The sequence below is a fragment of the Mandrillus leucophaeus genome, unplaced genomic scaffold (assembly GCF_000951045.1).
Source record: "Mandrillus leucophaeus isolate KB7577 unplaced genomic scaffold, Mleu.le_1.0 Scaffold730, whole genome shotgun sequence".
Classification (NCBI taxonomy): domain Eukaryota; kingdom Metazoa; phylum Chordata; class Mammalia; order Primates; family Cercopithecidae; genus Mandrillus; species Mandrillus leucophaeus.
The window spans coordinates 995,307-1,023,168 of NW_012107920.1; positions in this window are offsets into that span (position 1 = coordinate 995,307).

The window sequence follows — 27,862 nt, forward strand, 5'->3', positions numbered from 1 at the left end:
GCCTATAGAGGCATAATGGACTTTCTGCTGAGTCTGAGACCTCAAGACATGGTAGGCACTGATTCCCTATCATTGCTATTTCCGTGTTTGGTCAAGGCATTACACTGGAGATGCAGGCCTGTGTTGTTTCTTTGGCTAAGGAAAGAAGCTTCTACTGAAGAGTGAATGAAGCATCCTCCAGATTCTTAAGTTGCTGCTCATGGAATCTCACATTTCCTTTAATTTCCCCAAACTGAATTGGAACTAGATGATGGAGCCATTTATTGGTGTGAGTACTGAGTAATTTCTTAATCAAATGGAACTTTGGTTGTTAGTACTAATTTTACATTGCACTTGTCTAGATGTCTTAGAGTTTAGGAGAGGGATGTCATTATCTCCATAATGTAGATAAACAAATGTGATGGCCCGCATCTTCTTCCTCCATAAGTAGAACCACGCAGATCCTCAGAGAAAAGAAGCACCAGCCCAAGGCAAAAGAGGCGGAGCAGGAGAGAGTCCAGGTGTATTCAACTGGGTCTTGTTTTTCCTCACACAGTTCTTCTCACCTGATGTGGCTTAGGCACTACCATTTTCATTAGGTTTCCTAAACCTAAATGGGGTTTTGTGTCTACTCTAGATGCCCCTCAGAGACTGCCCATCTCTCTACTCCTTTTCATGACAAAACTTCTTGAGTCACTATCTCTGCTCCTCACCTCACTTGCTTCCATAACAGACCATTCAGGCTCTTACCCTCATCACACCACAGAGGCTAGTCAAGGTCCCTTATGACCTTCAAGTTGCCAAATTCAAGAGTTCCTTCTATGGTCTTATCTTCCTCATCTCTCAGCAGCACTGACCATTTTGTTATTTTGCAAACATGTTTTCTTTAGTCTTCTATTGAGTAGAATTGAAATGGGTTTTCCTCCTGTCTCATTAGCTATTCCTTCTCATACATCTTTGCTGGTGCCTCTGCTGCCTAACCGTGAATGTTTGGAATGTCCAAGGGTTCAGTCCTGTGCCCTGCCTACATCCTTTGCATACGTAATCTTGCCAAGTCTGTGGCTTTAAATACAATCAATAAGCCACACAAATTGATACATCTATTCCTGGCCTTTGCCCTAAAATTCAGGCTTATACACCCAATTGCCTACTTCACACTTTTCCTAATTGTTCCCTTTTTGGAATGTTATCTCTGATCTTTTCACAGCTGGTTCATTCTTGTTATTTAGATTTCAACTTACATATTTTCTATCAGGACAGATCTTCCCTGGAAACCTTATCTATCTGTCTATTTGTCTAGTATCTATCATCAATCACATTATTCAATTTTAATTCTATGCACAACTTGCACAAGTATATATATATATATATATATAACTTTCTTATATCTTTATCATATTCTTGTTTCCATTCCTTAAATGCAAATTTCTGGAGATTACAAGAGTGTCTGCCACAGAGTGAAAGCTCTGTCTCAGTCTGCTTCAGCCGCCATAATAAAATAGCACAAACTGGGTGGTTTAACATAAATTTATTTTCTCACAGTTCTTAAGGCTGGGAAGTCCAAGGTGAAGCTGTCAAACCATTTGGTTCCTGGGGAGGCCTCTTTCCTTGACTTGAAGAAAGTTGCTTTATCACCTGTTCACAAAAGGCTTTTCCTCAGTGCAGGTGCTCAGGGGGAAGAGATAGGGATCTTTTTCTTCCTCTTATTATGAGGACATTAATCTCATATTAGAACCCACTCTTATGACTTTATATCACTCTAATCATCTCCCAAAATTCTCATCTCCAAATATCATCACATTGGGGGTTAGCACTTCCACATATGAATTTTTGGGAAACACAACATTAAGTCCATAACAAGCTCAATAAATGTTTCTTGATTAGACTTGACTGAAAGATTATTGCCTATAGCTCACAATTTAGCTTTTGTTTCTACTGCTATATGATATGTTACTATTATTCATGTATTTCTCTGAATGTCTTTAGATTTTACATTCCTTGAGGAGAGAGGGGTTAGGTACAATTGGTGCTTAGCGTGTGGTTGGCTATTTTAGGGAGAAACACCATGAGGCTACAAAAGATATGAGGTTTAGTAATAAAAGCAACCAGTTGCATATTGACAACTCACTATTCAGCACACTTTGTGCCTATCCTTGCATTAACTCCCCACTCCACCAACAATCCCATTATTTTGACATTTCAATTTTAGGGACTGTCTGCCCTAATGCAGTCCAGATCTCTGTCACTCCCTCTTCCTCATGTTTCCAGTAAGGATGATCAGCTTACTGGAACCAGATTATAGTCCCTTGGTTTTGTCTTTTGAGGGTAAGTGGAGCTAAAAGCCAATACAATAGCAGGAACAATACCTTATGCTCATTCTTCTTGGTTGTTATTTCACCCTTACTTATGGAGGATATGTTTGCTGGATACAAAGTTCTAGATTAGTGGATTTTTTCCTTTCAACCCTCAATATTTCATGCCACTCTCCTGGCTTGCATTGTGTCCACTGAGAAGTCCATTGTAATTCTCACCCTTCTTCCTCCATAGGTAAGGTACTTTTCTTTTACCCCTATGGCTTCTTTCACGATTTTCCCTGTGTCCTTGGTTTACAACAGTTTATGTCTAATATACCAAATAATATATTTCTTGGTATTCTGTTTGGTGTTCCCTGCTCGGTGTTCTCTTCCTGGATCTGTGGTTTAGTGTCATTAATTTTAGACAGTTCTCAGCCATTATTACTCCAAATATTTCTCCTGCTCTGTTTTCTCCTTCTTTTCCTTCTGGTGTTTCAATTATGTGTAAGTTATACCTTTTAAAACTATCCAGTAATTCTTGAGTGTTGTGTTCTATTTTCTTTTTAAATTCTCCTTTCTCTTTGCAGTTTTGAAAGTTTCTATTGATGCGTCTTTAATCTCACTGATTGTTTCAGCCATGTCCAATTTGCTGATGAGCCCATTAAAAGGCATTCTTTAACTTTTGTTCCAGTGTTTTCAATTCCTAGTGTTTCCTTTTTATTTGTCTTAATATTTTCATCTCTCTGCTTATATAACCCTTCTGTTCTTGCATGTCGTCTACTTTTACTATTAGATATCTAAGCATATTAATCATAATTATTTAAAATTTCTGGCCTGATAATACCAACATCTGTTTCACATTTGAATCTGATTCTGATGTTTGCTTTGTTTCTTCACACCATGTTTTTGTGTGTATCTGTTTTAGCACACCTTGTAATGTGGTTGTTGAAATTTGACCATGATATATTGGGTAATAGGAACTAAGGGAAATGAACTTTTAGTATGAGTTTTTCACCAATTTGGCTAGTAATTGAACTGTGTTAATATTTGTTGTAGCTGTAGGTACCAGAGGCTTCAACTTTTCTAGCATCCTTGTTTTTGTCTCCCCTGTTGTCTTTTGTTTTTTCTAAAAATTACCCCATAAAAAGAGTCTGATTCTTGCAGCTCTTTCAGCTGAATCCTCTGTTGCTTTACTGGAGCCCTATCATTGTGGTGGTAAATTATGGGGGAGAGGAAGTTTGCCATTATCTTATCATTAAATCTCAGTCTTTTAGTGGGCAGGTATCTCTGGACTCTGACCTTTTCAAGGGTTTCTTAGCTCACCCACTACCCACCCCCTTAAGTGAGATAAATGCTAGAGGGGGCTGTAGTGGGAGAAAATGCCCTTATTCTAGGTGAGATGAGGCTCTGGCAAAGTCTTTTCCCCTGGAGAGTAGGTCTTTGTTTATATAGACCATGTAGGCATATTTTGCAATGGTTACTCTTACCTTCCCATTGCTATAGCCAAAAGGTGATCTTTCTTGGCTCTTGACCATGAGAACCTGGTAGCATTCCTAGAGATAAAACCCATGAAAGGACCTTTTAAGATTTGCAGTCCCCAGGATATTCTTACTCTCAAGCTAGTCCACACTCATCCTCCAGAAATACATCAAAATTACCATTTAAGTTTTCCTACCAGTTTATGGCACCAGTGGCTTCTGGTCCAGGTGAGCAGATCTCACTTGCAGTTCTCTGGATCTGCCTAGATCTCCTGTGACCTCGCTTATCCAATGGGTCCAACAAAAGTCACTGAATTTCTGTTTTGTTTTTTTTTTCCCCCATCATTTTCTTGTCATAAGGATGGAAATGATAATTTGCAAGCATTTTACATATTGGACCCCAAACTGGAAGCCTAAATATCTTTTATATCATCTAGTACTGTGCTAAACAGGCATAGACATACTAAGTCTTGGCCTGTGTTTCCACCAACACTACCTGGTCCATTTTCCCACCACTTCCCACAGCTGCATTAGACACTCTTCCTGTCAAGGGAAAAGAGCTGGAGCTTTGACAAATTGAGTTTTAATGACTGCCAGTCTCTGATATACAAGACACTAAGTGAGTACTTGGAGTGAGTGATAGATGACAATCAAGACTAAGACAGGGATTGTCTGACTCAGACTCTTGTATTCTTGTCCCAGATATGTATGTTTGTATTATGGTTGGAAAACACTATTCTTTAATCTGAGTAGTAAATGAGTTTTAAAAGAAAGAAAGACAATGAAAAACACTTCTCTGTTGGGCTGCCGCCTTAGCCTCCTCAGAAAAGACCATTTCTGGCATCTCAGGTGTATAAAAGCCTTCCTTGAGGCCTTCATTTCTGATTTGTTGATGTGTAGAGACTGACTCTGAAGCCTTTGATTTTCTTATTTGTGATTTTGCTTTTTGCTTAGTGGTTTCCTTCCTTCCTTCCTTCCTTCCTTCCTTCCTTCCTTCCTTCCTTCCTTCCTTCCTTCCTTCCTTCCTTCCTTCCTTCCTTCCTTCCTTCCTTCCTTCTCTCCTTCTTTCCCTTTTCTAAATACTAGCATTTGGCATGTTTGTGATAAGTTAAACATTTTATCCATTAATGTTAGCTTTAACAGAATAAGACAATTTAGCTAAAGGCCACTGCCTAGTGAGATTTTTAAAATACTGATTGAAATGCAAATTAATACAAGCAATTACCAGGTACTGTACATAGTCTTGAAATGGAAGGCTTTAAGTGACATTTCCTTGGCTCTGTGTGAATCCCCCAGATTAGACATTCTTTCTATTCAGTAAACTAAATCTGCATCTAATGCCCAACTTGAGGTTGTCATCGCATCATCATTTTTAATTGTTGCAAACTCTGAAATAAAGATGACCTTATCAAATAACAGTTACCTAAAGAATTACTTCTTACTGGGGAATGTATGTTTGGAGAAAGACACAGTTTATGTGTTGCGGATGGGGTACTGATGGCCTTAGAGTGTGAAGACCTATGTAACATTTTAGGGAGACAGATTTTTCCCTCAGTCAGAAGGAATGGAACTGACATTGAGTCTTTTTGTGTCAAACACTTTAAATTCATTCAGATTTAATAAATATTTATTGGGTACTGTGATGTTTTCACCAATATTTTTCTTGCAGGGGGTTCAGTGGGAACAGGACGACAAGGTCCCTGCTCTTGTGAATCTTATATTCTGGTTGGGAAAATTGACAATGAACAACAACAGTAAACAAAGAAATAAAATAAATCCGTGGTGCTAAGTACCCTTATATGGAATAGAGAATGGCTGGGTAGGTAGTTGAAAAGAGAGTGCACGTTAGATAGGGTGGAACAAATGAGGTTTTTCTGAGATGGTGACATTTGCATTGAGAGATTGAAGAGTTAACTAATCACACATTACTTTGTCTAATTTTTACAACAACCTGAGATAAAGGTAACATTAGTTCAGCAGGTGTAAGCAAAGAAATTAATTACTCAATTAGGTTAAATAATTTCTCTAAGATTACACAGATTTTTTCAATCCTATTGTAAACCGAAAACAGAATTCTAAACCCCCCAGCTAACTGAATGACCCCTCCTCGTGGTTAAAGGCATTCCATAGTTAACCTGAAAAACTAGTTAAGACTCTGATGGGAAGTGGGAGTTGGACATGCCTCATTATGCCCTCCTCCCTTTGGAATTCAGGCACAGCTGACCAGCATTAACATCAAAACACAGATATTAAGACTGATGAAATAGACTTTTTGTAGCAATAAGACACCAAATTCCAGCCTGACTCTAGTATAGCATCACTTGACAGATATCAGGCCCTTAAAGAAATGGAAGTATTTTACCCAAAATAAATTTCTTTGGCATATTTTGAAATAGCCTTACAAAACTGTCTCTTGTGGGGAAAATCTACATTCTGTAGAGAACCCCCATTCCTTTCCAAGGTCTTTTCCCCAATGCAGGAGAGAATTAACTAAGAGTCTGGCACTTTTTAAAATCTGATAAGAAACATTTACAATCTATTCTCTCTGAAGCCTGCTACCTGGAGGCTTCATCTGTGTAATAAGAACCCTGGTCTCCACAACCCCTATCTTAATCCAAATACTCCTTTCTGTGCATTGCAGGTCTTCAGATAAACTAAAATCTTTGTATGATTTGGAAGACTCTGCTTTGAATTGTACTACCTATCTGGAACAAGTCAACATAATCTTTCATATATTGACTGATGTCTTATGTTTCCTTAAAGTGAAAAAAACCAAGCTGTAATCCGACCACCTTGGGCACGTATTGTCAGCACCTCCTGAGTTTGTGTCACAAGCATGTCCTTAGCTTTGGCAAAATGAACTTCTAAATTGATTGAGACCTATCTCAGATAATATTTGGTTTACACTCTCCATTTGCTTCAAAGCTGCTCACAGTCTACCATACCTCACAAGTACTTCTTTCTCACCAACTGCTCCAAGCTTATGCAAAAAACAAGCTCTCTTTGTTTACTTGGTCTTAGACTTTAGATATTCAGTAGCAGTCAGTTTTCCGAGAAAATCAATGCTGAGTCATCAATTTTTTCAGTTAGAACATTAACAAGAAAAAAGACCGGCACCTAATTTTTTATTACCTTTCCGTAAAACAGGATATTTTTAATACCAAAAAAGTTAAAAGGATATTTTCTAAGATTAAAGAACACGACTTCAAACTGAATACAGTAAACTTTATGAAATACATCATTTTGTCTCTATTTTATTTATTTCACAGAAAACCCCTAAAATGATTATATAAACAGACTCATTTGAGAACCAATGGACTCAATGTCTTTTCAAGGCTACCTCCAACCTTGAAAATCTTAGGTTGATGTTAACTCCCGACGCTCAATGCTCAGAGTGCCAGTGCAGGAAGACACTGTGGGGTGAGGACATAGACTCTTTGCTAGTTGAATCAGACTAGGAAAGGACAGGTCATTTTGACCTAAATATTTTCAGTGTGAATCTCTTCCCTTGAAATATTTACCTATTTAGGGAAGAGGCAATGATGCATTCTTTCTTTCTTAGAAAGTTCAAATATATCTTAAAGCACTTTACAAAGTAATTTATAAATGGTTATTCTGTAGGCAGTTGCCCATGTTAGTTCAAATAAATGAAAATAATTGATTCATTGCTTTTTCTCTGTATTAATTACAGAGTTAGAAAGGACTATTTAGACTTTTCTTAATAGGAATGTATGTGTTTTTGTCATGAATATTCAAGTATTGATCAATTTGTGAGAGTGTATTTCTCTTGCTAAACTTGTAATATAAGCAAAACTATAAAATATGCAAGAGTAACTACTACTTAAAATTCTATGAAAATATAATGATGATTACTGAGGCAATAATTGTGTACAATAGCAGCAATAGCATCCTTGAGGCCATTTCTGCAGCATTGCAAGTACCTAATTGAATCAATTGTGCCAGATCTTGTCTTACTGAGAGACAAGATAAGAATTGTTGGGCTAAAGCCTCAAGTATCAGTTGAAATTTTAGTTTTGTACCTAAATAAAAAAACACAAAGATACAAGCCAATAGAGTGTTTGGCTCTTTTTTTGGTCATCAATATAACCATCACTACCTTCACACTATTCTATATCTGTCTAGTGGGCTCAGTAGCATGAACTAAAAGCAGTTGATTTCACAAAGCAATTGAAGGGATGAAGAGAAACACAAATTATAAAAAATGTACCAGACACAGATGAATGCATTCTACAATATTAATGAAGTCCTAAAAATGCTTAGAATTAATTTGAAGACTTTCCTCTGATTGGTATTTCATGTATACACATTTTTAATTTTCAAAAGAAATTATGGGTAGTAGAAGAAAGAAGTGAGAAATATAAAGCAGCCAAATCACCTATAATCCCACTGCCAATATGAGTACTAATAATGTTTTGATGAATTCCTCTTAGTCATATATGTGTACATACATACACATACACATGACCCTAATGTGTATGTAATTTTCTACCATTTTATTAAATGATGTGAGGCATTTTTCATTACACCAAATATATTTCACACAAATGATTTTGTATTATGGCCTAATATTTGATTGTATAAAAATATGAAACATTTTCTAGTTAGTGCCCCACTCTTAGGCATTAAAGTTGTTTTCAATTTTTCCTTCTTAAAAATGATGCTGCAATGAACATGTTCCATTATGAATCTGTGCTTGTGACTTCTATTTTCTTACATTGGATTTTCATAAGTATAACTGCTGTGTTAAAGAGGATGAACCCCACTAAGAATTTTTATATCAGAAATGTAGGAACAATCCACCAGGGAGGTCTAATAACTCCAACAACAGGAATTATCGAAAAAAATGAGTTTGAGAACTTGATACATGAAAATATCTCACTGCTATACTAATATGCAGTTTGTATTTTCCTTCATGAAATGCATTCATGTATTCATTTATTGAAAGTGTCCACAGAATATCATGTTGGCAGTCCTGGCTTCATGCGTGTGTGACTTGAGCAGTTGCATAAGATTTCACACTCAGAAGAAACTTGTGTTTGGATTCATGTTCTGCCATTGCCATCTTAGAATTCTTAAAAATTTTACCGTTGAACTTAAGTTTTGTAAGTGATGTTTGATGGGACAATGGATGTGTATGAGACCAGAGAAGAGGAATGAAATATGTGGGTCCGCTATTTTTGATAGTTCATTTTCATATAATGCTTTGATTTTCCACGAGCACAGAGTTCTGGTGAATCCATGATGTGTGGGAGTTCAGTGAGACTCAAAACAAGCACAGGGTAAGCATGACACACCTACAGCTGAATAAGCAGGGGTGCTGACAGCCTCAAGTGGCCTTGCTTTCTGTTTGTATAAGAACCTGCTCTGAATGTAAAAAGAAGGCAAAAGTTTTCTAAGGTATAGAAATGACCAAGGAATCCTAGTGTGCCCTGTCTTACTCACGTTACTTTCTTGTATTAGCCAACAAATTACCCTGAAAATAATGTCACCCAAGGAAAGAGAAAGATACAATCCTATTTTTCTTTTTAGTCCTTGTGTGCTCATGATAGGGAAGAGAATGTTGCGATCAAAAGCAGGAGAGTAAACAGAGCCCTAGAATGAATGCACAGTGTTATTTTTCCCATGAGAGTAAGAACCGTTAATGATTCTCCTACAGATGGGTCTGGAAATTAACATATCTGCCAACTCAACTGGGACATAACAGAAGCTACATTAAAAATCTATTTGAGTAATGATATAATGTCTGGGACATCAGCTGCAATTGAGGCTTCCATTTAGTTAAAATGGCAGCAGTTAACTGTCATCTGCTAGTATCCTGACTGGTGTTTTCAGGGAACAGACTAGTGGATGAAATGGGACTGATGAGAATCATCACCCCTGCATTCTTTACATTTTTGAGGGTAGGCTAATGTTTGCAGTTCTACCTAGGATACAATATATGCGTGGTTTACTATCTTAGTTGAGAGCGGGAAGAAGCAATTTTGGGGGCTTCTGCTTCACATTCACTAGTATAGTAGTTTTATTCACAGACAAAGTAATCTTTATCAGGGTAGTGCAAATGTCTAAGTACATCCAGTTTGATTGCACATTTGGATACTGAGAAAATACCACCAGGTGTGTCAGTGGACCTATTGTATGATGGCCTTAGGGCATATTTATTACCCAACTTTATACACTCTTACTCTATATATAGAGTACTCTAAGGGGAGGAGCATAATTGAGCTTTGAGCCCCCAGATATTAGTGTGTATTTTTGATATTAGGATAATTCTGTCCTTGATATCTGACAGATAATTTTGTTGATTCTGTAAAATGACTTGGGAAGTATTCTTTTTAAATTTTCTGAAAAAATTGTGTAGAATTGATATTATTCTTTAAATGTTTGGTAGAATTCACCAGTGAAGTTACAGGTTAATGATAGGGTTTCACAATAAATCGATATGGGGTTAAACAGATAATGTGAAAGAGCTGAAGATTCCCTTTCTCCAGTGTATACTCAACCAAGTAAATGGCCATAGTTCCTTTTGGTGGAAAGACTGGAGGAATCACTACTTTGTAGATTTGCTGTGGTATTTCTGGCCTTTCCTCAAGGGGAATAGGCTGTCTTTCAGTAGATGGGTTCTGGGTCAGAGAAATGGCTGATATCTGGAAATAAGACAAGGAATTGTGACTTTTCATGCAAGGGTGACCTCAGCCTTCTATTCATCCTTTTGGATCTTTTTTGATTATTTATATTATGCAATATCATGTTATCTATCCTACTATCTTGCCTCTAGAAATACATAACAAATGTCCAAGAGTCATATCCATAGATCCCTGTGAGTCAGGTGCTCTTGGCTGCCATTTTAACTTGTCCATTTTAATAATTATGTCCTCTTTGTCTATGATGGTTATGTGCTGCCTTGTGGCTTTTCCTGTTTTGGGCTCCTGTCTTCCTTATTGCTAGTAGGGACCCAAGTTCTCCAATAGTGTTTCTATCAGTACTGGTCTCCAGAGAATGGCAATTTCTGAGTTTCTTGATGATGCTAGTGACCCCTAACCAGAGTATTCCTTATTACCTTGGATTTTATATCTTATATGATAGATCAATTCTATCAGCACACCCACCTCTTTGAATCTGTTGATTTTTTCCTCCACAATCTATCACAGCAGTTCTGGCATGCATTTAATGTGGGTCATCATTTTTTCAAGCATCTAAGAGCCATCTCATTAGTGTATTCAAACCAACTCCGGAGTTCCTTCCCATGGTATTAAATCTTGAATCAAGGAGACAGTCTTACTATTGAAAAATTCTCCCGTATCCAGCTTTATGTTCTGCATCAGCAGTAGGTCTACTCCTGGTATCACCTGTCTTAGGTAAGGTTCCTAGATGCATGAGATTCTTGTGCAAGTTATTTATAAAGGGAATGTTCTGCAGAGAAGCCTGTAAGGGAGTGACAGAAGTAGAATAGATCAGAAGAAGCAGACAAGGACAGATGTGTTTTAGGAGTTTAGCCTTAGCCTGATCTCACAGGGACCTTCGGAATGTTAGTTTGGTCCTAGAAGTTGTCCTTCCCAAAAGCAAGGTGGCCGGTGTTACATCCTTACATCAGACAGCTATCCCGACCCTTTGGATGGGGTGGGAGAGTATGACCTCCCGAGCATATTTAGGCAAGGTGACTCTTGCTGGCTAAGAACAACCTTGCTGACAAGGGTGCAGATATGGGCCATTAGCAGCCCAAATCTACAGCAGGTGGGGATGGGTATACTAACGCAGTAAAGGGGATCTAGGTGGTATACCAAAGGCAGAGTCAGTTCTTGTGGATGTTTACTATATGTCTGAAAAGAATTTGTATACTCTATTACAGTGACTTATAGTGACACTTATAATACAGTCATTTGGGATCTGAGAATATCAGTTTTACAAAGAATTTCTTTTAATATTGTCTACTTTGGTTTACTAGGCATTTTATTGGATGCATAAGGGCAAAAGGGACTTTACCTGCTTTGTATGTAGCTGAGCTGTGTGAGGTTTCATTGTGCAGGTCTGTGAGGTTAGTGATAATTTTGTCCATTATAAAAATGTATTGATTCAAGGATGTCTTTTGTCCTGGGTTTTTCACATGAGATTTTGAATTGCACGAGCTTTGAATATTATGTGTATGTTATTACTGAACATAGTCTGAGGGGAAAACACATAAGCTCTAAACAAACAAACAAACAAACAAAAAACCCAAGGAAAGTAGACCAATTAGACTAATACATATTCTAGGGTAACTATTGTAGGGAAAATGACTTGTTACTTTGGTTACTGTAAATGATGTTAACTATTAAAGTCATTATGCCCATTTTAATGTGACTTGATGTTGTTTTTAACAAAAATGGATATCAAATTGGGTGTCCAAGAAGAATGTTTTTTCCTCATTGAAATTAATGGTAATTGCACTTTTGACTTTAAAAAATTGGGAAGCAAATTATCTTCAATTAGATGAAGGAAGATAATATGGAATTTAGAGCAGTTGTTAGTATTATTTAGACTTTCTATGTCTTTGTCCAATTTTTTTGGCTTGTTTATTTTTAAAGAAAGTGTGAATATCTCCACCTAAAGCCGTCGATCAATCTATTTTCTCTCTGCGGGTTTGTCAGTTTTGTTTTACATATTCTAGGGCTACATTTTTAAGTAAATATATGTTAATGATTGTTATATCAGCTCTTGCTCCTTTTACAAGTATTTACTTTGTCTCTTACTCCTTTAAGATTTTTGCCTTGAATTTTGTCATGTTTCATGTTTTCTACTCTTTTTAAAAATTCCGTTTTTTGTCATACTTTCTCATTTTGGGGTGTGGCTTTTACAGATGTTGTATTTCTAGTACTTTTTAAAGACTAATGTGGGAAGGATCTCCGACTTTTAGTAGAGAATCTAATCTATTACATGTATAATTACTGTTTTATTATATATAATATATAATATAAAGTTAAATATATATATTTAACTCTTAAATTTAGGGGTGCATGTGCAGGATGTGCAGGTTTGTTACATAAGTAAACATGTGTCATGGGGGCTTGTAATACAGAATATTTCATTACTCAGGTATTAAGCCCAGTACCCATTAGTTATTTTTTTTGATCGTCTCCCTCCTTCCAACTTCCACTTTCTGATAGGCCCCAGTGTGTGTTGTTCCCCTCTATTTGTCAATATGTTCTCATAATTTAGGTTCCATTTATAAGTAAGAACAGGCCATAATTTATTTTGTTCCTGAGTTAGTCTGCTAAGAGTAATGGCTTCTAGTTCATTCCATGTCCCTGCAAAGGACACATGATCTTACTCTTTTGTATGGCTTCATAGTATTTCATAGTGTATATACACCACATTTTCTTTATCCAGTCCGTCACTGATGGGCATTTAGGTTGATTCCATGTCTTTGCTATTGTGATTAGTGCTGCAATGAACATGCATGTGCATGTGTCTTTATAACAGAACAATTCATATTCGTTTAGGTATATACCCAGTAATGAGATTACTGGGTTGAATAGTATTTCTGTATTAGGTCTTTGAGGAATCATCACACTGTCTTCCACAATGGTTGAACTAATTTACTCTCCCACCAACAGTGTATAAGCATTTCTTTTTCTCCACAACCTCACCAGCATCTGTTATTTTTTGATTTATTAATAATAGCCATTCTGACTGGTGTGAGATGGTGTCTCATTGTGGTTTTGATTTGTATTTCTCCAATGATCAGTTATGTTGAACTTTTTTTCATATGATTGTTGGCTGCATGTATGTCTCCTTTTGAGAAGTGTCTGTTCATGTTCTTTGCTCACTTTTTAATGGGGTTGTTTGTTATTTTTCCTCATAAATTTGTTTAAGTTCCTTACAGATGCTGGATATTAGACCTTTGTCGGATTCACAGTAAAAGTTTTCTCCCATTCTGTAGGTTGTCTGTTTACTCTGTTGATAGTTTCTTTTGCTGTGCAGAAGCCTCTTAGTCTATTTCTTTTCTTTGCCTGATTGTCCTGGCCAGAACTTCCAATACTGTGTTGAATAGGAGTGATGAGTGAAGACATCCTTGTCTTGTTCTGGTTTTCAAAGGGAATGCTTCCAACTTTTGCCCATTCAGTATGATACTGGCTGTGGATTTGTCATAAATGGCTCTTACTGTTTTGAGGTATGTTCCTTTAATACCTAGTTTATTGAGAGTTTTTAGCATATTGAATTTTATCAAAAAGTTTTTTATATCGAGATTATCATGTGGTTTTCATCTTTAGTTCTGTTTATGTGATGAATCATACTTATTGATTTGCATATGTCGTTTTGTTATATTTATAACATTAATCTATGTTCTTTCTATGTAGTTTTAGTTCACTCATTTTCCTTGCTGTGCAGTATTCTATTGAATGAATATGTCAGAATTTATTCTTTTGTACATGGTCTTTTGGGTTGTTTTCAGTTTTAAAATAATACAAGTAATACCACTGTGAACATTTTCTTATACATATACCATACATATGACACATATGTCATATCATTTTATACACACACATATTATGGTGTGCACATTTTTCTAGGTATATTACTTATATGACAGAGGCTGTTGAGTCATATGATGGGGTATGTTTGGTTTTTCTTTTCTTCTTTTTTTTAGACAGGATGTCACTCTGTCATCTAGGTTAGAATGCAGTGACACGATCTTGGCTCAATGCAACCTTCACTTCCTGGGGTCAAGTAATTCTTCAGCTTCAGCCTCTAGTGTAGCTGGGACTACAGGATACAGGCACGAGGCACCAACACTTGGCTATTTTTTTGTATTTTTTCTTTCCTTTGGTAGAGATGAGATTTCGTCATGTTGCCCAGGCTGACCTTGAATTCCTGAGCTCAAGTGATCCGCCTGCCTCTTCCTCCCAAAATTCTGGGATTACAGACATGAGCCACCATGCCGGGCCATATTTGGTTTTTCTAGATAATGCCAAGCTGTTTCCCAAAGTGGTTGTGCCTATTTAAATTCCTGACATTAGTGATTGACAGCTTCCTTTCTCTACATCTGTAGCAACACTTGGTATGGTCAGAATTTTTAGCTTTTTCTACTTAGGGTGTATAGTGATATCCGATTCTTACATTTCATTGACAGAAAATGTATGTATTAGCCATTAAGATTTCTTCTTTTCATGAGTTATCTTTTCAAATCTTTTGCGTGAATCTACTGCTTCTTAGCCAAGTAACTTTAAGTAAACTGTATCTTAATTTCCTCACTTTTAGAATGGGCTGAATAGCATCTCACTTTGACCTCTTAGCACAGCAGTGTCTACTTAGCATTGCTACTTCTGTCCAAGATTGGGAACTACCTTTACTTGAATCACTTTTCCTGTATGGTTCCAAGTTACTATAAACCAAAAGAAGAACTCACATGAGATCTGGAAGGTGGAAGTGAAGCAGAACTACCTTGGAAGTTTGAGGGAAACAAACACAGTGGTGGAAGGACAGAGGTGTCTGGTGGGTCTCAGCATATCATCCTTCTTTTCCTGCTTGTACTCAGCTCATTTTCCTGACTGCTGGCCCAGCTAATCAACTGTGGTCCTAGGCCCCAGGCATTTGGTCCCAGGCCCACAAAGGTGATGATTTCCAGAGGCAGCAACTTTCCCAACTTCTTAGAAGATGTAGACAGTCCATAGAATCTGCATGGTTGCTGAACTTCCCTCAAGTTCCTCCTGTCTACTCGAGTTAGCACTTCAGGCTGACATGGCTAATGATTATTTTCTCAGATCCTCTTATTTCTCTCTTGTAGACTTTCATTTGCCCCATTCCTACCACATTTTTCTAAATGCTAATTTCTATACAAACCCTCTTATTTCTGTAATATTTGTAGTAGCTCTAATATCACGATTTAATCCTGAGTGATAGAATAGTTTTGACAATGGAATAAAAATGCAAAAATTCTTTAATAGCTCTAAATTGCCACTCAAATGTAATTATTGAACTGAGCTAAGTAATACATTACTGTGCCTCTTACATAGTGGAACAGATTAGGAGACAATTAAAATGGTAAGAAAAGCAAGCCAGCATAGGCTGTTATTGGCAGCATGCTTCATGAAAATAGTTTATTCTTTTATTTGTCTGACTAGGGTACTTGTTTGTTAGCAAATGGATGCCAAAATACATCATCTAGGTTTCCTTTTCAACTGGATTGCTTGGTAAGAAAGAGGTTGTAAAATAGATCTAAGAGACAGAATCTCTGAAACACTTGTCAGGTATTCTCAATTAATATTTAAAGTGTGGAATATGGTCAGATATCCAGAAGCACAAATCAAGAACAACTGAAAAGATACAGGCACAAGGTAAAATAAATTTTAAAAATATGGGACAATCCTCTACCGCAAATTACCCATTTCTGGCTGCCTCTGTGATACATTAAGGTTGAGCCTTGCAGTGGGTCATTTTCGAAGTCTGTCAAAGACTCAGACATTGTTGATACTATTTGTGAGTTTTCTCAAGGCTATTGTACTAAACTATCTTTATAAAGGCAATAGTGCTCTGGTTAGTAGAACAATAATTGGTTAGCCAAATAGTGAATTTCAGCAGCTACTTTCATTGCTTAATGGCCAGAGTAACAGTCATAGGACTGTTCAACCTTTCAAGATTTCCCAACTGACACCTTTTCAGTGATCATGAAGTACCTCAGGAAAGCAAAGGAAAGACTGTGAGCAGAATTATTATATTCAAAAGACTGTAGGGATAGTAGTCGGGGGAAAGAGAGCGAAGTAGCACAATATTATTATATTGTGGTATTAAATATTATATAATTGTGGTATTAAAATTTATAACTTACAGTTTATAGGATCTTGTTTCTGATTTTCTTCATGATGTACTCCTCAGTTGATTTAATAATCTATGTGCAAGATCCTGATCTATGACCCAGGGGTGATTACAGTATGATTTCTATTACCAAAAAGCTTATGGTAATGTAGGAGAATTGAGGTGCAACTGACAAATAAAAATTATGTATCTCCAAGGTGGACACCACGATGATTTGATATGCATATACATTGTGTAATGATTGCAACAATAAACTTAACATATCTAGCATCATCCCTAGTTACTATTTTGTGTTTGTGTGTGTATGAGGGGTACTGCATTGTGTACTTGAGACTAATTGAATGTTGAGGACAAAATAATCCAAAATGGCTTCAAATCTTCTGGTTTGCTTTATATAGAAAAAAAAATGAGTGTGTCTAATGAATTTGGCAACTTGGGAAAACAGCAATGAATTTTGAAGTACAGTTAGCAAGTCTGACTTTCTGACTTTGGGCAGGCTAGAATTTCTTTCTTTTTTCTTTTGAGATAGAGCCTAGCTCTGTTGGCGAGGCTGGAGTGCAGTGGTGTGATCTCAGTTCAGGGCAACCTCCACCTCGTGGGTTCAAGCGATTCTCCTGCCTCAGCCTCCCAAGCAGCTAGGATTACAGGCATGTGCCACCATGCTGGGCCTAGAATTTCAATTAATGTTTATTCAAGGAGTAATTGGATCATCCAGGTGGTTGCAATAGTGTATACCAAATTCAAGAGTGAGGACAATATAAAGGATTTGGGTTACCGATTTTACATAGCATTTGCATTTAACATTAGCATCAGGATTGGGATTAGTAGAAAATATTTATTATATATAATATCTAAGATGATTTTTAATGGAGGCAAAAATACAGGTATGGTCTTTTATTTTGTACCTAAGTAACTCGATACCCCTTTGTTACAGACAACATGAAAATAGGTAATTGCTTATGGGTCATCAGAAGATCAGTAAGTTGCAGAAAGTTGAGCGGTTGGAAACTAAATTGATATTGATGGTTTGAAAACATTATCAGAAGAAAGTATGAAAAATGAAATAAAAGGTAGAAATTAAGGAAATAAGGATAACAAAAGTAACACTTCAGAGACCCAACTCAAATATGTGGGCTTAGAACGTATTATAGCATTTAAAATACCAGTATTAAGAGTTATTTTCAGAAATGCTCTAAGGAATGTTTCTATTCTATGTGCACCCCTGTGCCCTTGTGTTAGGGGTTGAATTGTGTCTACCTCTCCAAAAAAAAAAAAAAAAAAAAAAAAAAAAAAAAATTGCAGTCCTAACATCCAGTACTTATGAATGTGACCTGATTTAGAAATGAGTCTTGGCAGATGTAATCAAGCAAAGAAGAGGTCATTAGGTGGACTCTAATCCAATATGACTATGTCATTCTAGGAAGAGGAAAAATGCCATGTTAAGATGTAAACATACAGGGAGAGCACCGTAGGATGACAGAGGAAGAGATTGGAGTGATGCAATTGCAAGCCAAGCTATAGAAAGATTTGATGTTTATCACTGGAGACTGGGAATAGGCAAGGAAAGATTCTAGCCAGAGTCACAGAGCAACCATGGACATGGTAACAACATGATTTTGGATTTTTGGCCTCCAGAACTGTAAGAGAATAAATTTCTTATGTTTTAAGCTATTCAGTTTGTGATACTTAGTAAAGGCATCCCTAGGAAACTAATACAATTTATTTATCTCTTACTTATATCATCGCATCACTTAACCAGCAAACATTTATTAAACATCCACTCTGCATAGGTCATTCTGCTCCTTCATTTCACAGCTTTGAGAATCGCTCTCTTAAGACAAAATTTGGCACTTAGAAGGTTTACAAGTAAGAAGAGACAGCACAGCACAGGATACTTTGGTTGATCTTTTTTCCCTCCATTGTACTGAAGACATTCCCAGTAGTGCCATCTTTGAGAAAGAATGATACATATAGATGAATATTTTCCAGCATTTATGGGTTTTTGGCTCAAAGGTGTGCTAAAAGTGTCAAGTTGCTAGAAGATCTCTAGATAAATGGTATGCACGATGCTAGGCTTGGAAGGCTTGTTTATACTAAAAGTGATAAGCCCAACACCACCTGTTCTCATTAATGTGACACCAGAGTTAGAAGGTATAAAAGGGTCTCAGGGGAATGATACTGTCTGAGAAGACCTCAAACTCTTTGTCAAAAAATTCTTCTAGGTGCATTGTTCCTGTGCTGGATAAAATAATGTATAGCTACTGGAAGATGAGTGTGCTGGCTGGATAAATAAGGATATGGATGACTTAAAAAGCTGTCGTAGTTGGTGATCAGGCAGTAAAGATATACGCCATGTATAGTTTGTTAACTTATAGCATTAGTGGTGTCAAAAGTGCTAGCCACAATTTCCTACAGTAACTGAATTTGTTGATTGTGAGTCATGCCAACAAAATGGTTAGAACATGGAAAATACTAAAGTTGAAACATTTCCCCTAAACTCTTGAAGCAATAGGAATTAGTCTCCATAAGTGGCTCTATAAAGATCGATCAGAAAATTAGGAAATGAATTAAGCAGGATGCTTTTTTTTTGTTGTTCTTGTTAGGGCTTCCTGTGAATGCCATAAAGTACTCTTAGCTTTTTATTTATGACATCAAGCGCAATTATTATGGCTGATTAGAAGAACTGAGAACTAAGGGTATATAAAAAATATATCCCATCCAGGCATCAGCAATCCAAGTGATATAGGGCTTGTCTTTGTAAATTATTTTGTTTAAAGCCTCTTTGATATCTACTGAATGCTCAATGTTTGGATACTTCAATAATATACTAAGCCTATTCCTTCCTGGTAGCATTTTGATAGACCCATATGTCTTAGACCTAAATTTACAAAGCTGTGCACTAGGATTTCATTACATCGAAGGAAACGGAAACTATGAAAGCGTTTTTCACATTTCTGATTTCTGAGTCTATTTCCTTGGAGTCAAATGCTGCTGCAACATTTTTCTATAACAAACCAGATGGTACTAAATCTATTTTCTAAGATAGGGTAGAACATATCAGACTTGAATGTTGATGAACAGTTCTGAGTTCTTTTCCAAAAAATGTCAAGTGGTAGTCAATTTAATCAACTTAAAAAACAACAAATAAACTAATTTAACTTCTGACAACAGAAACCTTTCAAAATTGTTCTAGTTAGAATCCAGTGAAACTTAGAGTCTGAAAAATGACACATTATGAATCACAACAAACAAGTCAGGGCTGTATTGTATTAGATTCTCTTAGATTAGTATCTTTAAAGATTTGGCGGGATTGTCTTCCCAGTGGGGTCCCTAAATTAACTGAGACAATGCAGCATTAGAGGCGTGGACATTGAACAGTAATGCAGTGATGGGGCAAGTTATATAAAAATACATAGAAAGTAAAATAGCTTTTTTTTCACATAGAAAGTAAAGTGTTAAGGAACAGACACATGTGAAAAACTTTGGGATTGGTAAGACCTGGGTTGCTAGTCAGGCAATTTTCCCCTGGTATATCCTCACTTGTATTGACCATGACTCTACATGGAATCATTTGCCTTAAAAGATGTATGTAGGAAAGCCCTAATAAGGAAAGAGGCTGCAGAAGATTTTGGGCTTAAGAAGCATGTGTCAGTCACAGTCAGGGGGCAGAAAATGCTCATCAAAGTTTAGGATCTTCTAGGTGATCCAAAAGTGACAGCCAATTAGCTGATCTTCAGTGTGAAACTCACACAGAGCTCATTAACATAGTTGGATCTTGATTCTGACATTTCTAGTATTTTTACTAGAGCTTTGATAATAAAAAACATACAGATACAAAAAATATTGTGGGTGTGTGAGGCAATATAGATAAGCAAAAAAGACCCACTGTTCCCAAAGCATATATCATTCATCAATTGTGAAAATGTTTCCTGATAAAGCTGATGTGGCTTCTGTTTTCATAGGCTTCTGTTACCAACCTACTAGCATTGTCAAATGGAATGAACCTAGTTTCCATTTTGTCTTATGATGTTCACAGGCTACACATGTATGAGGGAAGGGATGGAGAATTCCCAAAGGAGTGAATCATTTGGTACAGAGCTATTCAATCCTTAATAGTTCAAGTTGGAGTAAAACTGACATTACTATTATATGGCTGATGATGCTTTAACAAAGAGTTGAATTTTGTAACAGTCAGAATCCTATTTAAGATCTAATCCATGGCATGGTGGCTCATGCCTGTAATCCCAGCACTTTGGGAGGCCAAGGTGGGAGAATCGCTTGAGGCCAGGAGTTCAAGACCTGCCTGGGCAACATAGTGAGACTGTATCTATAAAGACATTAAAAAAATTTAGCCAGGCATGGTGGCATGGCCCTGTAGTCCCAGCTATTTGGGAGGCTGAGGCAGGAGGATCACTTGAGTCCAGGAGGTCAAAGTTTCAGTGAACCATGATTGCACCATTGCACTCCAGCCTGAGTGATGGGGAGAGATCCTGTCTTTAAAAAGGGGACAATTTATGGAGGTGTGGCAGGTTAAGAAAGCTAACTTAATAAAGGTGGTAAAGTAGTGTTGACAAAAGAGTCAAACTCTGTAAAATATTTGAAGAGATTTATTCTGAGCCAAATATGAGTGATGTTGGCCAGTGACAGCCAATATCAGAGATCCTGAGAACATGTGCCCAAGGTGGTCAGGATACAGCCTGGTTTTATATATTTTAGGGAGGCATGAGATATCAATCAAATACATTTAGAAAGTGGTTTTGTTAGGCCGGGTGCGGTGGCTCAAGCCTGTAATCCCAGCACTTTGGGAGGCCGAGACGGGTGGATCACGAGGTCAGGAGATCGAGACCATCCTGGCTAATACGGTGAAACCCCATCTCTACTAAAAAATAAAATAAAATAAATAAAACTAGCCGGGTGAGGTGGCGGGCGCCTGTAGTCCCAGCTACTTGGGAGGCTGAGGCAGGAGAATGGCGTAAACCCGGGAGGCGGAGCTTGCAATGAGCTGAGATCTGGCCACTGCACTCCAGCCTGGGCAACAGAGCGAGACTCTGGCTCAAAAAAAAAAAAAAAAAAAAAAAGAAAGTGGTTTTGTTCAGAAAGTTGAGACAACTCAAAGTGGGGGCTTCCAGGCTATATGTACATTTAGAGATTTTCTGGTTGACAATTGTTTGAGTTTATGTGAAGACCTGGGACCATGGAAAGGAATGTTCAGGTTAAGATAGAGGATTGTGGAGATGAAGTTTTACTGTGCAGAGGAATCTCTCAGATAGAAGACTGCAGAGATAGAGCAGATTGTAAAATGTTTCTTATTGGACCTAAAAGAGTGCCTGGCTTTTAGTTGATTTTCTCCTGAATCTGGAAAGAAAGGAAAAAAAAAAAACAAAGAAGAAAGGGGATTCTCTATAAGATGTGGATTTTCCCCACAGGAGACTTTGCAGGAAAATTTTAAGGTATGGCAAGGAAATATATTCTGGGTTAAATATTTTTTCCTTGTCTCATAATGTTATGCCAGAGTCAGACTGAAAAGTAAGTCACAATATATAGGGTCAAATAAAACCATCTGATGAGAATTTATGGTTTGTAGGGTATGACTCCCTAGACCCCCTAGGTGGGAATTTGGGCAAGATAGAAAATCAGAGCTTAGTCCTCAGTACCTAGCAATTAGCAACAAGGTGCTATTACCAGTTCTATGCCTAAAAGGGCAAGGAGAGGGAGTAGAGTTATTGCAACTTGGTGAGAGATCTAGTGGCTGATATCGTTTGGGTGTGTCCTCACCCATATCTTATCTTGAATTGTAGTTCCCATAATCCCCACATGTCGTGAAAGGGACCCTGTGGGAGGTAATTGAATCACAGGGGTGGTTACCCCCATGCTGTTCTCATGATATTGAGTAAGTTATCACGAGATCTGATGTTTTACAAAGGGCTTTTCCCCCTTCGCTCAGCACTATCCTTTCTCGTGCTAGGTGAAGAAGGATGTGTTTGCTTCCCCTTCCACCATGACTATAAGTTTCCTGAGGCCTCCCCAGTCCTGCGGTACTGCAAGTCAATTATGCCTCTTTCCTTTATAAATTACCCAGTCTCAGGTATTTCTTCATGCTGCATGAGAACAGACTACTGTAGCAAATTGGTACTGGGAGGTAGTGGGGTGATTCTATAAGGATACCCAAAAATGTGGAAGCAACTTTAGAGCTGGGTAACAGGCAGAGGTTGGAACAGTCTGGAGAGCTCAGAAGAAGATGGGAAAAGGTGGGAAAGTTTGGAACTTCCTAGAGACTTGTTGAATGGCTTCCACCAAATTGCTGATAATGATATGGACAATGAAGTCCAGCTAAGGTGATCTCAGATGGAGATGAGCAACTTCTTGGGAATTGGAATAAAGGTGATTCTTGCTATGCTTTAGCAAACAGACTGGTGGCATTTTGCCAGTGTACTAGAGATTTGTGGAACATTGAACTTGAGAGAGATGATTTAGGGTATCTGGTGGAAGAAATTTCTTAGTGGTAAAATGTTCAAGAAGAAGCAGAGCATAAAACTTTGGAAAATTTGTAGCCTGACAATGTGATAGAAAAGAAAAAGCCATTTTCTGGGGAGAATTTCAAGCTGGCTGCAGAAATTTGCATAAGTAGCAAGGAGCCTAATGCTAAGTCCCAAGACCATGGTGAAAATGTCTCCAGGGTATGTCAGATACCTTCACAGCAGCATCTCCCATCACGTCCAGAGCCTAGGAGAAAAAAATAGTTTCCTAGACTGGGGCCTCCAATGCTCTATGCAGCCTCAGGACCTGGTGCCTTGCATCCCTGTTGTTTCAGCTCCAGCCGTGGCTAAAATGGGCCATCATACGGCTCAGGCTGTTGCTTCAGAGGGTGCAAGTTCCAAGCCTTGGCAGCTTTTGCATGGTATTGGGCCTGCAGGTGCACCAAAGTCAAGAATTGAGGTTTGGAAACCTCTGCCTGGATTTCAGAGGATATATGGAAACATTTGGACATCCAGGCAGAAGTTTGCTATAGTGGTGGAACCTTAATGGATAACCTCTGTTGGGGCAGTGTGGAACGGAAATATCAGTTGAAGCACCCACACAGAGCCTCCACTGGGGAACTGCCTAGTTGAGCTGTGAGAAGAACGCCACCTTCCTCCAGACCCCAGAATGGTACATCCACTGACAACTTGCACAGTGGGCCTGGAAAAGCTTTAGACACTCAACACCAACCTGTGAAAGCAGCCAGGATAGGGGCTGTACCATGCAAAGCCACAGGAGTGGAGCTGCTCAAGCTTGTGGGGGCCCACCTCTTAGATCAGTGTGACCTAGATATGAGACATGAAATCAAAGGATATTATTTTGAAACTTTAAGGTTTAATAATTGCTCTATTGGATATCGGAATTTCATTTGGCCTATAGCCCCTTCATTTTGGCTGATTTCTCCCATTTGGAATGGGTGTATTTATCCAATACCTGTATCCCCAATGTATGTAGGAAGTAAGTAACTTGCTTTTGATTTTACAGGCTAGTAGGTGGAAGGAACTTGCCTTGTCTCAGGTGAAACTTTGGACTTGGACTTTTGGGTAAATGCTGGAATGAGCTAAGACTTTCAGGGACTGTTGGAAAGGCATGATTATGTTTTGAAATGTGAGGATACGAGATTTGGGAGGGGCTGGGCAGAATAATAAGGTTTGGCTGTGTTCTCACCCAAATCTCATTTTGAATTATTGTTCCCATAATCCCCCCATGTCATGGGAGAACCTGGTGGGAGGTAATTGAATCATGGGGGCAGTTACCCTCATGCTGTTCTTGTGATAGTGAGTGAGTTATCACAAGATCTGATGGTTTTATAAAGGGCTTTCCCCCCTCTGCTGGGCACTTCTCCTTCCTCCCGCCACTTGATGAAGGATGTAATTGCTTCTTCTTCCACTATGATTATAAGTTTCCTGAAGCTTCTCTAGTCCTGAGGAACTGTGAGTCAATTAAACCTCTTTCCTTTATTCATTACCCAGTCTTGGGTATTTCTTCATAGCAGCATGAGAACAAACTAATACAGTGGTGGATGAGAGGCCACCTTATATAGAGGAACCAAGCTGCTGCCAAAATCACAGCCTAGCAGAGAGGGTGTGGGGGTTTTAATAAACACCTGCATTCTCATCCTGCCTTCTGATCTTCTCTTGGTGCCTTTACTGAAACCATTTACAAGTTGAAGAGTGAGAAAGAGCCTAGGATACATTCCAAAGAGCTTAGCATTCTGTGACACAGAACAAAGTAGAGAAGGGCTGAAATTGGAGCTGAAGGATCAATGGAGAACGACTACCTCAAACTCTATTTTGGGTATCTTGAGCTATCAACCCAATTATAGCTATTTTGGATCCTAGTTAATTCAAGTTAGGATTGAATAAGTGGATAAAAAGCTCAAGCACCCAAGCATGGCATTTGGGGACCTTTGCAATTGACTCCCAAACTTCCTTTCTAATTGTATTTACTGCTATTCTCCACATAAATATTTACTCTAGTCAAGCTGACCTGCTCTCAAATATTTCCTAAGCTTGTTTTGCTCATTATTGCCTCTGTGTCTTTGTTGCCATTCTTCTTATTTGAACTATTCTCCTTCATTTTCTCTAGCTAAATTCAATTTGTGTTTTGAAGCCACATGGCAGAGGTCCTAAATCCTTTGGAAAAATTACTTTTTCCATCGTTAGTGGCTGATTCTTCCTTTGCCATTCTATGGCACTTCATTTCTATCATCCATTAAAGGTACACCTTATAGTGTATGTCAGTTGTTTTCTTTAATAGCTGTCCAATGTCTTCATTTGGATCATCAGTAGTAAATAAATTTCATCTTGGATGCTGATTGCGAACATTGAGAACTCTGAGGTAACCCTGGAGATCAGCAGGATATTATACTCACATTGATTAGAAATATCTGCACTGGCCCAGGAGAAGTGAATAATGGCATGTTTACTACATATTTGCCATTCTTGAATTATAGTACATTTGGGCCCTCTGCATCTGCAGATCCAACCAACCGAGGATCAAAAATATTTTAATAAATAAATAACAACAGTAAAAATACAAATAAAAATGCAGTAGAACAACTATTTACATAGCATTTATATTGTATTAGGTGTTATAAGTAATCCAGAGATGATTTAAAATATTTGGGGGAGATGTGCATCGATTATATGCAATTACTACATGATTTTCATAGGGGCCTTGAGCATCTGTGGATTTTGGAATTTGTGGTGGTCCTGGAACAGTCTCCTATGGATACTGAGGGACAACTGTATAAGCTTTTAGATGGTTAGAATGTGATTTATTCATCTGTGTACACTCTGTAGCTACCTCATTGCCTTGAGTAAAGTTGATACATAATAAATATTTGTTGATTGATTGTTTTGGTTATTTAAGAACTTATGCAAATGAAGGATCTAGTGTTAGTGAAAAATGTTGAAGACAGAACAAGAATTTTTATTCTTTCAGCTTTCTTCTTTAAGAACATTCTTTGACATTATGGGGTAAAATCATAGTTGGAGAATGTGCAGCTAAAGGTTGAATTGGCTCTCAAAATATCTTCTTTGTAGTAGTAAAATAAAGTACTGATGCTGAGGTCAGAAGAGCAAAGTAAAAGAAAATGATGGCTGAGTACTACAAAGGGAGATAGCTGTGAGTGGCTCATTATCATAAGGCTGCTTCTAAAAGCTGGCTCATTGATTTAATGATCATGCCATACGTTGAGCTGCTGAATGTTCACTGCAGTTAAAAAGAGATTTGTCCTCATCAAAGAAGTGGGGAAATGCAATTCCAGCATACACTTTGTAAGCCAAACTTTGAGTCATAAAATTCAAAACGATTCATTAGTTATGCCCTCATGCTTTTGTCCTAACCTTTCCTTAAAATATAAGTCCCATGTATTGTTAGAACTCCCTTTTCCTCCGTATTCAATCTTATCTCCTTCTTGCATGATTATTCAATATAATTTAGCCTCTTCCACAGGCTTAGTAACACTTTTTGTTTACTGGGATGCTGTTAGGACTAGTATTTTGTGGTCAGCAATAATTACCACCTATGAGAAGTGTATTAACATTTGCTGCCTGGATCAAGGGATTTTATTTTATTGTTGGTATTGAAGTAGGGAGATGAATACCTCAAGGATTTGCATATTTAGTCTATTACTAAGCAAATGACATAAAAATGTATTTTGGTAGATTCAAAAGAAAATGTAATCTCAGTTTATTTTTTTTTTGGAGAGCAGGTGTCCAGGGCCAAAGCACATTGCTGTAGGATTAAGAATGTTGTTTATGTTACACTGACATTTGCTGTGTTTTTAATGCTTTCCCAAAATGATTTATTCTCAAGTAAAAAATGCTGAGAAAGCTTGAATACCAGATGCCTGAGGGAGAGTTCAAAACATCACCACCATTACACACACACACACACACTCTAATACTGGTGTGTGTGTGAACATGAGCATTATAAGTTTATTTTTGCTATTAACAACTAGCATGGAGCTGGGCTATTTGCCACAATCAAATGGAAAACTTAGAACTCTTGACACTTCTCATCAATTTGATCTTTTCCATTTCCTCAAGCTAATGAGGGTGATGGTTTTATTTGACACTAAAATATTTAGGAAATGTCTTAATTTAACAATGTGACAAGATGACTTAAGGTTAAGATAGAAAAAGAAAGTGGTTCTTTAATGAAAGCAAATGTATTTCTAAGAAGCCTAAACATAGTTCATCTTGTCCTGCTGTGTATTTCTATATGAATGCCCTGTAATAATTAATTCTTAGGAGCATAAAATAAAGGAAAAAGTTTGAGCTCCAAACTCTTAAGAAATTTTATGTCTCTGTGAAGTATTTCCTTATGTTACTTGTCTCTTGATTTAAATGTGAAACAAATTTCAGTTCTCTAAGCCAAGATATTTGCTAGCCTCACTAGGGTGAACTGGACATATAAAATTTGTTATGAAAAGCTACAAGCAAAGCAATATGCAGTTTTGTGAAGATCAGTGCAATGCATCCATAATATATCCACACATTACTGTCATCTAATTATCTTTTGGTGGTAAGGACATGGTATTTGTCCTTAGGAAGGAAACTTGCAGTATAACATTTCTAGGTCTATAGACATATATCTTGTTTATGCTTGGCTTAGACAACAATTCAGGATCTTTTGGTTTGGGAGATAAGAATGTAAATTGGTTTCCTGATAGCCTTGAGACAAGGACATCTTCCCAATGAGTGAGTTACTAATTCTAAATAATGATTCTTGGCCTATTACCCAGTTTGGTCATATATATAATACTCTACACCA